This window comes from Castor canadensis, chromosome 17 (genome assembly GCF_047511655.1).
Source record: "Castor canadensis chromosome 17, mCasCan1.hap1v2, whole genome shotgun sequence".
NCBI classification, from domain to species: Eukaryota; Metazoa; Chordata; class Mammalia; order Rodentia; family Castoridae; genus Castor; species Castor canadensis.
The window spans coordinates 3,072,593-3,083,231 of NC_133402.1; the positions used below are offsets into that span (position 1 = coordinate 3,072,593).

The 10,639-nt window shown below is 46.4% G+C and overlaps 1 protein-coding gene across 4 annotated transcripts in view; it reads right to left on the reverse strand.

The window, feature by feature from the left end:
• Window positions 1-9,149, reverse strand: part of Nlrc3 (NLR family CARD domain containing 3) — a 33,096-nt gene extending 23,947 nt beyond the window's left edge. Inside the window, exons 1-3 of one of the 4 annotated variants that reach the window (XM_074060103.1) lie at window positions 9,046-9,141; window positions 8,854-8,922; window positions 383-461 (exon numbers count right to left, since the gene is read on the reverse strand). The gene's annotated coding sequence lies outside the window, so the exon portion shown is untranslated. The other 3 variants (XM_074060104.1, XM_020156518.2, XM_074060105.1) reach the window with 3 other exon arrangements.
• Window positions 9,150-10,639: the final 1,490 nt, after the last annotated feature.

Sequence of the window (10,639 nt, forward strand, 5' to 3'; positions counted from 1 at the left end):
AGATTCGATTGTGGAACCACTCTGCTGAGGGATGTGAGGAAGGCAGAGGTGTATGGGAATCCTGTACTTTGCCAGCAATTTCTCTATAAACCCAAAAGTCGTCTGAACAGAAAAATCTTTTAGTTACAAGAGAAAGGGAAGGAAAGATGGAGGAACGGGAAGGGAGGGGCAGCTGTCTCCCAGAGCAGAGGCACAGCTGCTTGCCTTAGTTTTTCTGGGCCTTACTGGCCTGCAGGCAGCATTCTCTGCTGCTGGGGACAATGATGCAGAGATGTGAAGAGACATGTGCCATGTCCCACCTGCTCACGTTGGTCTGCAGCCTTAATGCAGCCCAGGTAGACGCTGAGGACCTGAGCCTGCACCACCCTCCATCCCTCCTCACCAGGCACAGGGTCCACAGCAGTCCCTCCATCAGGGCTCTAGATTCAGAGGTGAGGATCAGCCACTTGTCATCTATGGTTCTAGGACAGAAAACACAATGTACAGTCAGCAGAGATCATGGTCCACTGCTGCTGGTGGCAGCCCTGTGTTAAAAATGATCCAGGTGCCGAGTGCAGTGTCTCACACCTGTAATCCTAGCTATTTGGGATAAAGGATCTCGGTTTGAGACCAGCCTGGGCAAATAGTTCACTAGGTCCCCATCTCCAAGATAACCAAAGAAAAATGGACTACTGGTGTGGCTCAAGCAGTAGAGCACCTGCTTTGCAAGCATGAAACCCTGAGTTCAAACTTCAGTCCCACCAAAAAAAAAAAAGATCCAGGTGCCATCAGTGGAGAAATAGCCAAAACGGCCTGGACAACCACTGATTCTTTGGTTCTCAACATTAAACTTGAGAAGAGCTTGCTGTCTACAGTTCCAAGGAATCAACTGACTCCCTGGCTTTGGATCTGCACTGAGGATCCTGCATTTTAACTTAGGGTGAATGCTTTTATGTGGAAAATGCTAGAAGAAACTTAGTGATAAGTCAAATAGCACTTTCCAGCCATTCCGTTCATAGGCATGTTGAACTGTTAAGGAATACAGCATATTCGAGGTAACTGGCGCTCAAACAAGCAGGGCTAACTTGGGAATGCTAGAAACAGGTCAGGAAGGCCGCTCTTGCCACAATTCTGCACAGTTCTGCTGGCTCTTCCCACTTTTTTATTCTTCTAAATGTCAAAACCAAGAGGAGCGGGTGCCGGTGGCTCACGCCTGTAATCCTAGCTACTCAGGAGACAGAGATCAGGAAGATCACAGTTTGAAGCCAGCCAGGGAAAATAGTTTGTGAGACCCTGTCTTGAAAAACCCAACACAAAACAGGGCTGGCAGAGTGGCTCAAGTGGCAGAGAGCCTGCCTACCAATCACGGGGTTCTTGAGTTCAAACCTCAGTACCACCCAAAACACACAAAACCAAGGGGGAAAGAAAGCTGGTGGGACTGTGATTAAAGTCATGATGTATATGTGAATTCATGTGGTTTTTTGGACATCTTTCATTGGGCCTTTAAATAAAACTTTATTTTTTCTCATCTGGAGCTTGCCAAATAACAAGTTCTTATTTGTATCTGAGGATTTTTTTAAATCATTTTTGTTGTTGTTATTCTGAATGTTGTTATTGTAAAAGAAGACAATTTTGTATTTTATCTCATATTCCATCAAAATATTAAATATTTCTGTTGGTTTTTCAGTTAATTTTCTTCAAGCTTTCAAATTACTTCATTAAGAAAGTTTTCATCTTTAAAATTGGCACTCATTTTGAGCAATTTCACCACATTGGCCTGTACGCACCCTCCGCCCCCTTTTCTAGAGCAGTGCTGACTACTGACATTATGGCTGGAGTTCTTCTTGTACTCTGGACCACATGTACCAGGAGTGGTATGACATTTGTTCAGATTTCTACTTCGTTTTCTTCTCCTCTTGGGGAAGATCCCTTGCTTCCTGTTACCATTGAGGTCATGTTACGTGATACTTACTGAAGGCATTCTGTGCCCCATTCTGCTGAACCCTGTATGCATATATTTACAGCACTGGGGTTTGAACTCAGGGCCTACACCTTGAGCACACCTCCAGTCCATTTTGCTTTGGTTATTTTGGAGATAGGGTCTTGAGAACTGTTTCCCCAGGCTGGTCTCAAACCCTGATCCTCCTGATCTCCGCCTCCTGAGTAGCTAGGATTATAGGTGTGAGCCACCGACGCCTGAATGAACACTATATTTGTGTCACTTAAAACTTGTGACAGTTCTCTTTACCATTACTTCTCTTGATTTGTGGATAAGGACATTGAGGTGAAGACACTGGTTAGGTGACTTGTCTAAGGACAAGCTGCTGGTGTAGAAACTAAGGCCTCCCTGGTCCCCAGGCCATGCTGTATAATCTTGCTGCCTGTAACAGGTTTACACATGCCTTAAACATTAGGAACATCTGTCAAATCAGACAATGACCTCTTAGTGTATATTGAGACCATGATACAATTTATTTCCATTCATTCAGTCAGTCAAGCAGCAAATACTTATTGAGGGCCTCTTCTGTGTGCACTGCAGATGTGAAAGTGAGCAAGTGGAGCAGTCTTTATTCCATGAGGGTGTGTGAGTGGGAAAGTGACTGCAAAATGAACACAAGCTGGACACTGGCTCACGCCTGTAATTCTAGCTACTTGGGAGGCAGAAATTGTGATTCTAGAGATTCAAGGCCAGCCTGGGCAAAAAGTTGGAGACTGCATCTCAACCAATAAAAACCTGGGCTTGGTGGCACACACCAATCATCCCAGCTCTGCGGGAAGCATAAATAGGAGGATTGCAATACAGGCACACCTGGATATGAGACCCTATTTGAAAAATAACTAAAGCAACAAGGGCTGGAAGCATGGCTCAAATGGTAGAGTGAGTGCCTGCCTGGCAAACAGAAGGACCTGAGTTCAAACCCCAATACCACCACTTTATTTTTCCTCTTTTCGTCTTTTTCGTTCTTACCAGTGCCACCACTTAAAAAAAAAAAAAAAAAAAAAAGAAGAAGAAGAAAGCAAAGTCAGCCATGGTGGTATATGCCTGTAATTCCAGCTACTCAGAAGGCAGAGCCAGGAAAATCAAGAGACACTATCTCAGAAACAAGATAACACAGAAGGGCTGGGAATGTGGCTAAAGTGATAAAGCAAAGCACCAGGCACTGGGCACAGGAGAAGGAGGAGAAAGCAAGTACAGAAACAAGGATTTCTGATGGTGGTTAGTGCCGTAAGTGAATACAGAGTGTGAGTGGCAAAGGGTTGGCAGTGCTTTACCCACAGTGCCAGGCCTCTGTGAGAAAGTTGCATAAAAAAAACAAGTGAGAGTCAGTCATGTGAAGAGCGTTCCGGCAGAGGAAACAGCAAGTGTCCAGAGTTACTGGAGCACAGTGAGTAAGTAAGTAAGAGACAAGGCCAGAGGGGAGACCCAGTTACGGGTGTGACAGGAAGCCACTGCGGGTGAGCGACATGACTGATGTGTTCCTGATCTCTCCTTTAATCTGTGAGCTGCAGGAATAGACTTCTCCTAGTGAGCCAGTCTTGCTTTCTAGAATACAGCCTTCATTGTATATTATAAATGGAATATGTGATATCACAAGAATAAACACAAAAGTCAAACACAATAGAGCCCAGGAATCAATGCTATTTATACTGCTTACATGTAAAGGACTTTGTGGTAATATGATAAAAGTAGCATTTCAACATGTTTGGGGCATTTCAATAGGTTTGTAGTTTGAGAAAGTTAAAACTTTACACTAAACACAAAATTCAATTTCAGGTGGATAAAAGAGTTAAAATTATAAATCCAAAACCATGAAAATGCAATAAAAATGAGGAATATTTTAAAATACATTCCTTGGCAAAGACAGGCTTTCTAAAACAAGACATAAAACTCAGAAGTTATCCAGAGGAAGTCTTAACAAATTCGTCATCTTAATTTAATTAAAATATTAAATACTTATTTCATGTTAAGTTATCGAAATGTTTGTAAATAATAATAGGTACCATATGAGAAGTTGAAGAAAAACCATAAGCAAGGAGTCAACATTTTCAACATACGTGAAATAATGTCTATTTATTAACATACATCTATTAATGTCCTTCACAGATAAAGAACTATCCTAAAGCAACAAGAAATAAGTACCCAACCAGAATTATGGACATAAATAGAAACAGGGGGAAAAGACACAGATTTGTAGAAATATAAGTGACCAAGATACTGAAAAGATGTTCATTCTCAATAACGATCACAACAGAAACCAAAACAGCCAGTGGCTCATGCCTGTAATCCTAGCTACCCAGGAGGCAGACATCAGGAGGATCATGGTTCGAAGACAGCCCAGGCCCCTATTTCGAAAAAAACCTATCACAAATAAGAGCTGGTGGAGTGATTCAAGGTGTAGACCTTGAATTCAAATCCCAGTACCACAAAAAAAAAAAAAAGAAAGAAACCAAAATCATAAGCTATTGGTTTCTATCTAATGGGCAAATATTATAGTAACATAAAGACTGACATAAGAGAATGTGGCAGTAGTAGGGATCCTATGACATAGTGGAAGTTACAAAATTATGGATTTTTTTATTTTTGCAGTGCTGAGGATGGAAGCCAGGGTCCCGTGCTAGGCAAGCTCTATCACTGTGAGCCACGGCCCCAGCCCAACTCATGAGTTTTAATTTTATTTATTGCTATTAAGTATCTTTGATCTAGAAATTCTGCTTGTGCTTAATGTTTTTTTTTTTAATTAAGATGACAGTGTGATAGGGCAGAAAGAAAAACAGAAGATGTCATGATTGGGAAAGAAAAAAAACCGTCACTGTTCACAGTTAACATGATTGTATATTAGGAAATTCAAAAAAGAAGCAACCTGTTGCATCCAGTACATGAATTTAGCAAGGCTTCTGAGCAAGCTCGCACACACAAAAAATCAGTTTTATTTTTACTTACAACAGCCGCCAAATCAAACTGAATTTTTAAATTCCATAAAAACGCAAATATCTAGGAATAAATTTAGCAAAAACCTTTGTAAAATCTCTACACTAAAAACTATGAAACATTACTGAGGGAAATTAAGGAACACCCAGTGGAGGGATTGGCTCACTGAGGTTCATGGATTGGAGGAGTCAATATTATCAAGACATCGGTGCTCAAGAAAAAAGAGTCAGCTCTCTAAAGTGATCTATAGTTTCAGTGACATCCCAATCAAAATTCCAGCAAGGTTTTTTTTTTTGTGGGGGACAGGGAGCAGAAGTTGGCAAACTAATTCTAAAACAAATGGAAATGGAAAGGACTCTAGAGTAGCCAGAATAGTTTTGAAAAAGGAATAACAGGTATTGTCACAAGGGTAAACAGATGAGCCAGTGCAACAGAACAGAGGCCCAGAGAGACCCACACGCTCAGAGTCGCCTGCTCTGCAATAATGCCCCGAGGCAATTCAGTGGGAAAGAACTGTCTTTGTAATAGTATGTGCTGGAGGACGAGATGCCCACTCGGGGAACCTTGACCCCCACCTCACACCATACACAGAAATTAATTCAAGCTGGACTGTCGGTCTAAGTGTGAAAGCTAACACAATCAATATGAACTTGAGCTAGGTTAAAAACTAAGTGCACAAAGCATCAACCATAAAGGAAAAGAAAACTACATCAAGATTCGTTAAAATTAGAAATGTCTGCTAATTAAAAGGCAGTATTCAGAAAGTGAACAAGGAAACCAGACTAGGAGATGTCTGATACGCACATGTGCACACCACAGAAAATGCTTATGAATCAATAAGGAAAATCAGCTCAATCGAAAACTGAGCCAGTAGGCTGAGAGTGTAGCCCAGTGGTCAAGCATGCTTGAGGCCCTGGGTTCAATCCCCAACACTCCAAAAGAAGTTAAAAAAACCAATGTACACACCTACTGAAACTTCACATTCTGCCCCATAAGCTTGTACAAATATATGTCAATTAAAAATAATTTTAAAAATAAAAAATACTTCTAAAAGAAATGAGCCAAAAAAACTTAACAGCTACATAACAAAAAAAGGATCATATTATCAGAGAGATGCGAACTAAAACCAGTCTGGAAAACGTGTGGTAGTGATAAAGCTAGAGGTGCATGTTCTCTGGGTGGAACCCAGCAGTTCCTCCCTGAGCCCAACAGAAATAAGCTTTTCTGTGCACTGGGACACAGCCACCAGAGTGCTGCTAACAGCTTCATTTGTAATCTCTCAAATAATACAACCACCCAATTCCCCGTTCCCCGCCTTTCCAGCCCCAGGCAACCACCATTCTACTTTCTGTTTCTATGAGGTTGGTTACTCTAGGGAGTTCATTTGTCCCTTTGTGTCTGGCTCCTGTCACTCGGCATAATGTCTTCAGCGTCCATCTATGCTGTAGCATGGGTCCGTGCTTCATTCTTTTTTATGACTAAGTAATATTCCATTGCATAGATGGACCACGGTTTGTTTGCTCGTTCATCGAAACACTTGGGTGGATTCTTCCTTTTGGCTGTGATAAATTGTGCTGCTGTGAACGTGGTGTACAAATATCTCTTCAAGATATCTCAGTTCTTTGGGGTGTGTACCTTGAAGTGGGGTTGTTGTGTAATATAGACAGTCTATAGAACACTGTTTTTTGTAGTGGTGGTTGTTTTTGTTTTTTGAGGCAGGGTTTCACTATGTAGCCCAGACTGGCCTCTAACTCACATCCTTCTGCGTCAGCCTCCCGAGTGGTAGGATTACAGGCAAGTGCCACCATAACTGGCTTTGGAGCACCATTTTTAGGGTCCAACCACCCTGAGATTTCATTAGTCTGGGATAGGGTCCCAAAAGTGTCTGTTTTAAGCTCCCCAGATATCTTCAGACCCTCCAGAGCTAAGAACCACTGGGTCAGAGGGAGGCAGGGAGGAACATGGGAGGGAGAGACAGAGGCAGGTGTATGTGATTGCGAGTAGGGGTAGGACCTGCCTGTGCCTGGGAAGTGGGGGCTCCCAGCAAGCACCCTGCCCCATTGGTCCCCTCATCTTGGGGGGGGTCTCCTCATCTGGGGGGTCAGCACTCCCTCCTGGTCAGCAAATGCCTTTCTTGCCTATTCACCTTGGACTGAGGGTTACCAGATTTAGCAAATTAAAATACAAGATACCCATTACTTTTAGACAAACAATATTTTTAGTATAAATATATTTCTTATAATATTTGAAATATACTAAGAAATTTCTTGTTTATCTGAAATTCAAATTGCACGGCCTATATGTTATCTGGTACCTCTGCTCAGCCCGCCCCCCCACCACAGGAAACCCTCACCCTTCCCAACCTGGTGTTCACTTTGGACACCTTTTCCCACAAGGATAGGAGAAGAGATGCAGCAGGGACAAGCTCCCCGCCATACACCTCCCCAGATGCCTCCCTCCAGGCCAGAACCTACAACAGACCACTGAGCTCATGAGGTGGGAAGGCCATGGATGCCACCAGGGATGGTCACGCTAACCCTGGCCAGTACAGCTGGGCTCCAGGACAACTGTAAGGGTCTCTGAAAACCCAGATTACAGAGGGGAAGACTGAGGACAGCTGTGTTTTAGGTTACCATCAGGGATCTGAAGGCCAGAGGTCAATTCACAGAGGGTCTGAGCTACATCAAGCAGGTCAAGGCCAGAGGGACAACGGGGTGGCTACTGCCACCTCCTTGGGAGCCTTGCTCCTGTGGTCCATCTCAGAGCTTTGACTGTGGGTAAGGGTGGGGCCAAAGGCCTCTATGGTGTTGGTGTGGCTTAGACCCCATCCCTCAGGCTCAACACCAGGGCTTTTCACCCTGAGAAGATGCAGGTCCCCTTGGCTTCTGTCCTGCCTTTTGCTTCCTGGGGCCTCAGTCCTAGCCTGAGCCCACTGGGCTCCTTCCTGAATGGGTGGCCCTGCTCTGCCTACCTGCAGCTTGGGGACTGGGTGGGGTCTCTGTTCTGGCTACCATTTGGGCTGCCTGTATCTCTCACCATCACTCCTTAGGTTTTCCTCTTTCCTGACTCCTCACTCTTGTCCCCATTCCTGGGTCTGGGAATTCAGTATTTGGTCTTGTTGAGGTAGCTCCAGCTCCACAGTCAGCTGTTTGACTCCTGAATCCAAGGGGGAGGAGGAAGTAGCACCTGTCCTGTAGACAAACCTAACAGTTTTGACCTGAGTCCCAGCAGGAGGGCCAGCCCAACCCTGGGAAGCCCAGCACCCTGGGACAAGGTGGAACAAGGTGGAACGCTCAGAGAAGCAAGCACTCCCAGGAAGGAAACCAGGAGGAGTCCCAGGACTCAGGAGCCTGGCCATCAGGAGACCCCTACAGCCACCATACACCTGGTCATCTCACCCCAGGGTGTGACTGGGAGCACCCGGGAGCTCCACACAAACATGAGGGTGACATTTATGGGGCAGGAGCTGTGAGCTGGCCCCAGAGCTGCCTGCATCGCCTCCCTCAACCCCATTACCTTTGGTGCAGGTGCTGGTGTTGCTACCTCCAGTTGCAGGTGGGGAACTGAGCACAGAGAATTAGGTTGCCTGCTTGGGAGCCCACAGCAGGGGTGGTGTGGGAATGGTGCCTGGTCTGCCGGTTCCAGCATCGCTATAGCCTGCCTGCAGCAGCCTGTGCTGCATCCTGCTCCTCTCACCCCTTCACTGGTACCTGGGAAGCTGGTCTTTCTCCCCTGAGGCCTGTGCTGGGTCATCCCAGGGCACATTAGTTCACTTGATGTTGTGAGCCTGTCTGGCTTCTGCAGCTCCCAGCACCCAGGCGACAGCTTCCTGGTGTCTCTCCCCTGCCCAGAGTAGCTCAGGCCTTAAAAGTCACCATCCTTCCTGCCAGTTGTCCCTTCTCTCTTTCATCCCCCCGCACTGAGGAGGCCTGGACTCTACTTACCTCCCTGGCCTTGTTGCTGCTCCATGGATGCCAATACTGGGGGGTCTGGGGGGCTCCACCTCCACATTCCTGGCTCCAGCAGACAGAAGAGAGTGTTGGGATGCCTTGGGTGGCCTGTGGCAGGCCAGCAGATCCCTGCGGCCTTGGGATCTGTCCAGGGCTGAGGAAGCCTGAGGGATCAGGGTAGCTTACCACGCTGACCACGCCAGGCCAGGGGGCGACAGACACACCACCTCCCGCAGACTCCCACGAGCCCACCGGCTGTCACTGCAGCTCTGGCTCCTCACCTCTTCCTGTGCGGGGCTCCACCTCAACCTTCCTTCCTGTCTCACTTCAAAAGCCAACAGCCTTGCAGACGAATCAATGAGCTGGGCTTCCCTGAGCTTTGTCACCGCTCTCATAAGTCTAAAAGTAGGGAGCAACATCAGGGTCTTGATTCTGGGACCAAGCATCTCTGCAGACCTGATGCTCAGGAAAAGGTGGCACAGTGCCAAAGCTGTCGACCCCTCACCCTCTGCCCATCAAAAAGGAAGATAGACTCCATCAATAGGCAGTTGCTGTTAGGAAGGAGGGGAACCAAGAGAGCAGAGAGAAATTCAGCATGTCGCCTAGGTAGTGCAGCTGAAAGGCAACCCCAAAGGACTGTACTGTCTCCCATTTCTACACTCTGACACCCTGTGCCCCCCTTTTCTAGCCCTCCCTTTTCTAACCTTCTTTCTTCTGTCACCCAAACAGTGCCTTCTAACCCAGCTGTACCCCACAATGTCTCCCTGTGAGTCAAAAGGCCCCCAAAGGTAGGTCATTCAAATCCTGAAACAGCAGAATGTGGCTGTTTACAGCAGGCAGGAAGTCATACTCCATCCCTGAAGGTGGCCTCAGCATGTGTTCTGACAGGGAAGGGGGTAGAGGGAAAAGGACATGGTCCAGAGTGAACAACAGGAGAAAAGTTACAATAAAGGAAATGTAGGGGACATTTTCCAGTGACCGGAAGCAAACCATTTAATATGGGACCACTGAAGGAAGTAGGTGACAAGGTGGGGTCAAGTGAGAAGGTCTTTGGGGTCTGCATTTTCCCCAGCAAGCAAGTGGGAGCCAGTGATGATAGTAGAACAGAAGAGTAGTGAGTTCGGAAGCATACAGCAGCCTGTGTATAAGGCAGGTGGGATTGCACACCTGATTGCTATGCGCCCATCCTCCAGTGTGATGGAGGAGAGAGAACTAAGGTGGCAGATTAGAAATGTTCTGTTTTGGGCTCGGCATGGTGGCATATATCTATAATCCCAGCACTCAGGAGGCTTGAGGCAGGAGGATCTAGTGTTTGAAGCCAGCATGTGCTACATGGTAAATTCCAGGCCAGCCTGGGCTGCATAGTAAGATCCTGTCTCAAAATAAGGAAAAAAGAAAAAAAAAATATGGTTCTAGCCTTTGTCAAGCGTTAGAAATGCTGTTTCATGACACCCTCTGTCTGCCTCCCTCCCCTCCAACAGTGATTTCTGAGCACTCAGAAACATGCCAGGTGCTAGGAGCCCCGATGGCTGCCCCTCAAGGAGCCTAGCAAGGATCCCCCGTGGAGATCCTGGGGCACATCCCAAAGCCTCTGCTCCCCACAGGACCCATCCTTTTTCTCCTTCTGCCAGTTAAACTGGATGGGCCATTCTTCCAGCTTCCGGGTGTGTGTATCCCCTCAAGGAGCCTGGCAAGGCCCTAGGCAGGCCGAGCACACCACCAACGGCTACAGCTCGGCCGTGGGGTGCAGCGAAGGTGTCTGAAACTAGGCTCCCACAGG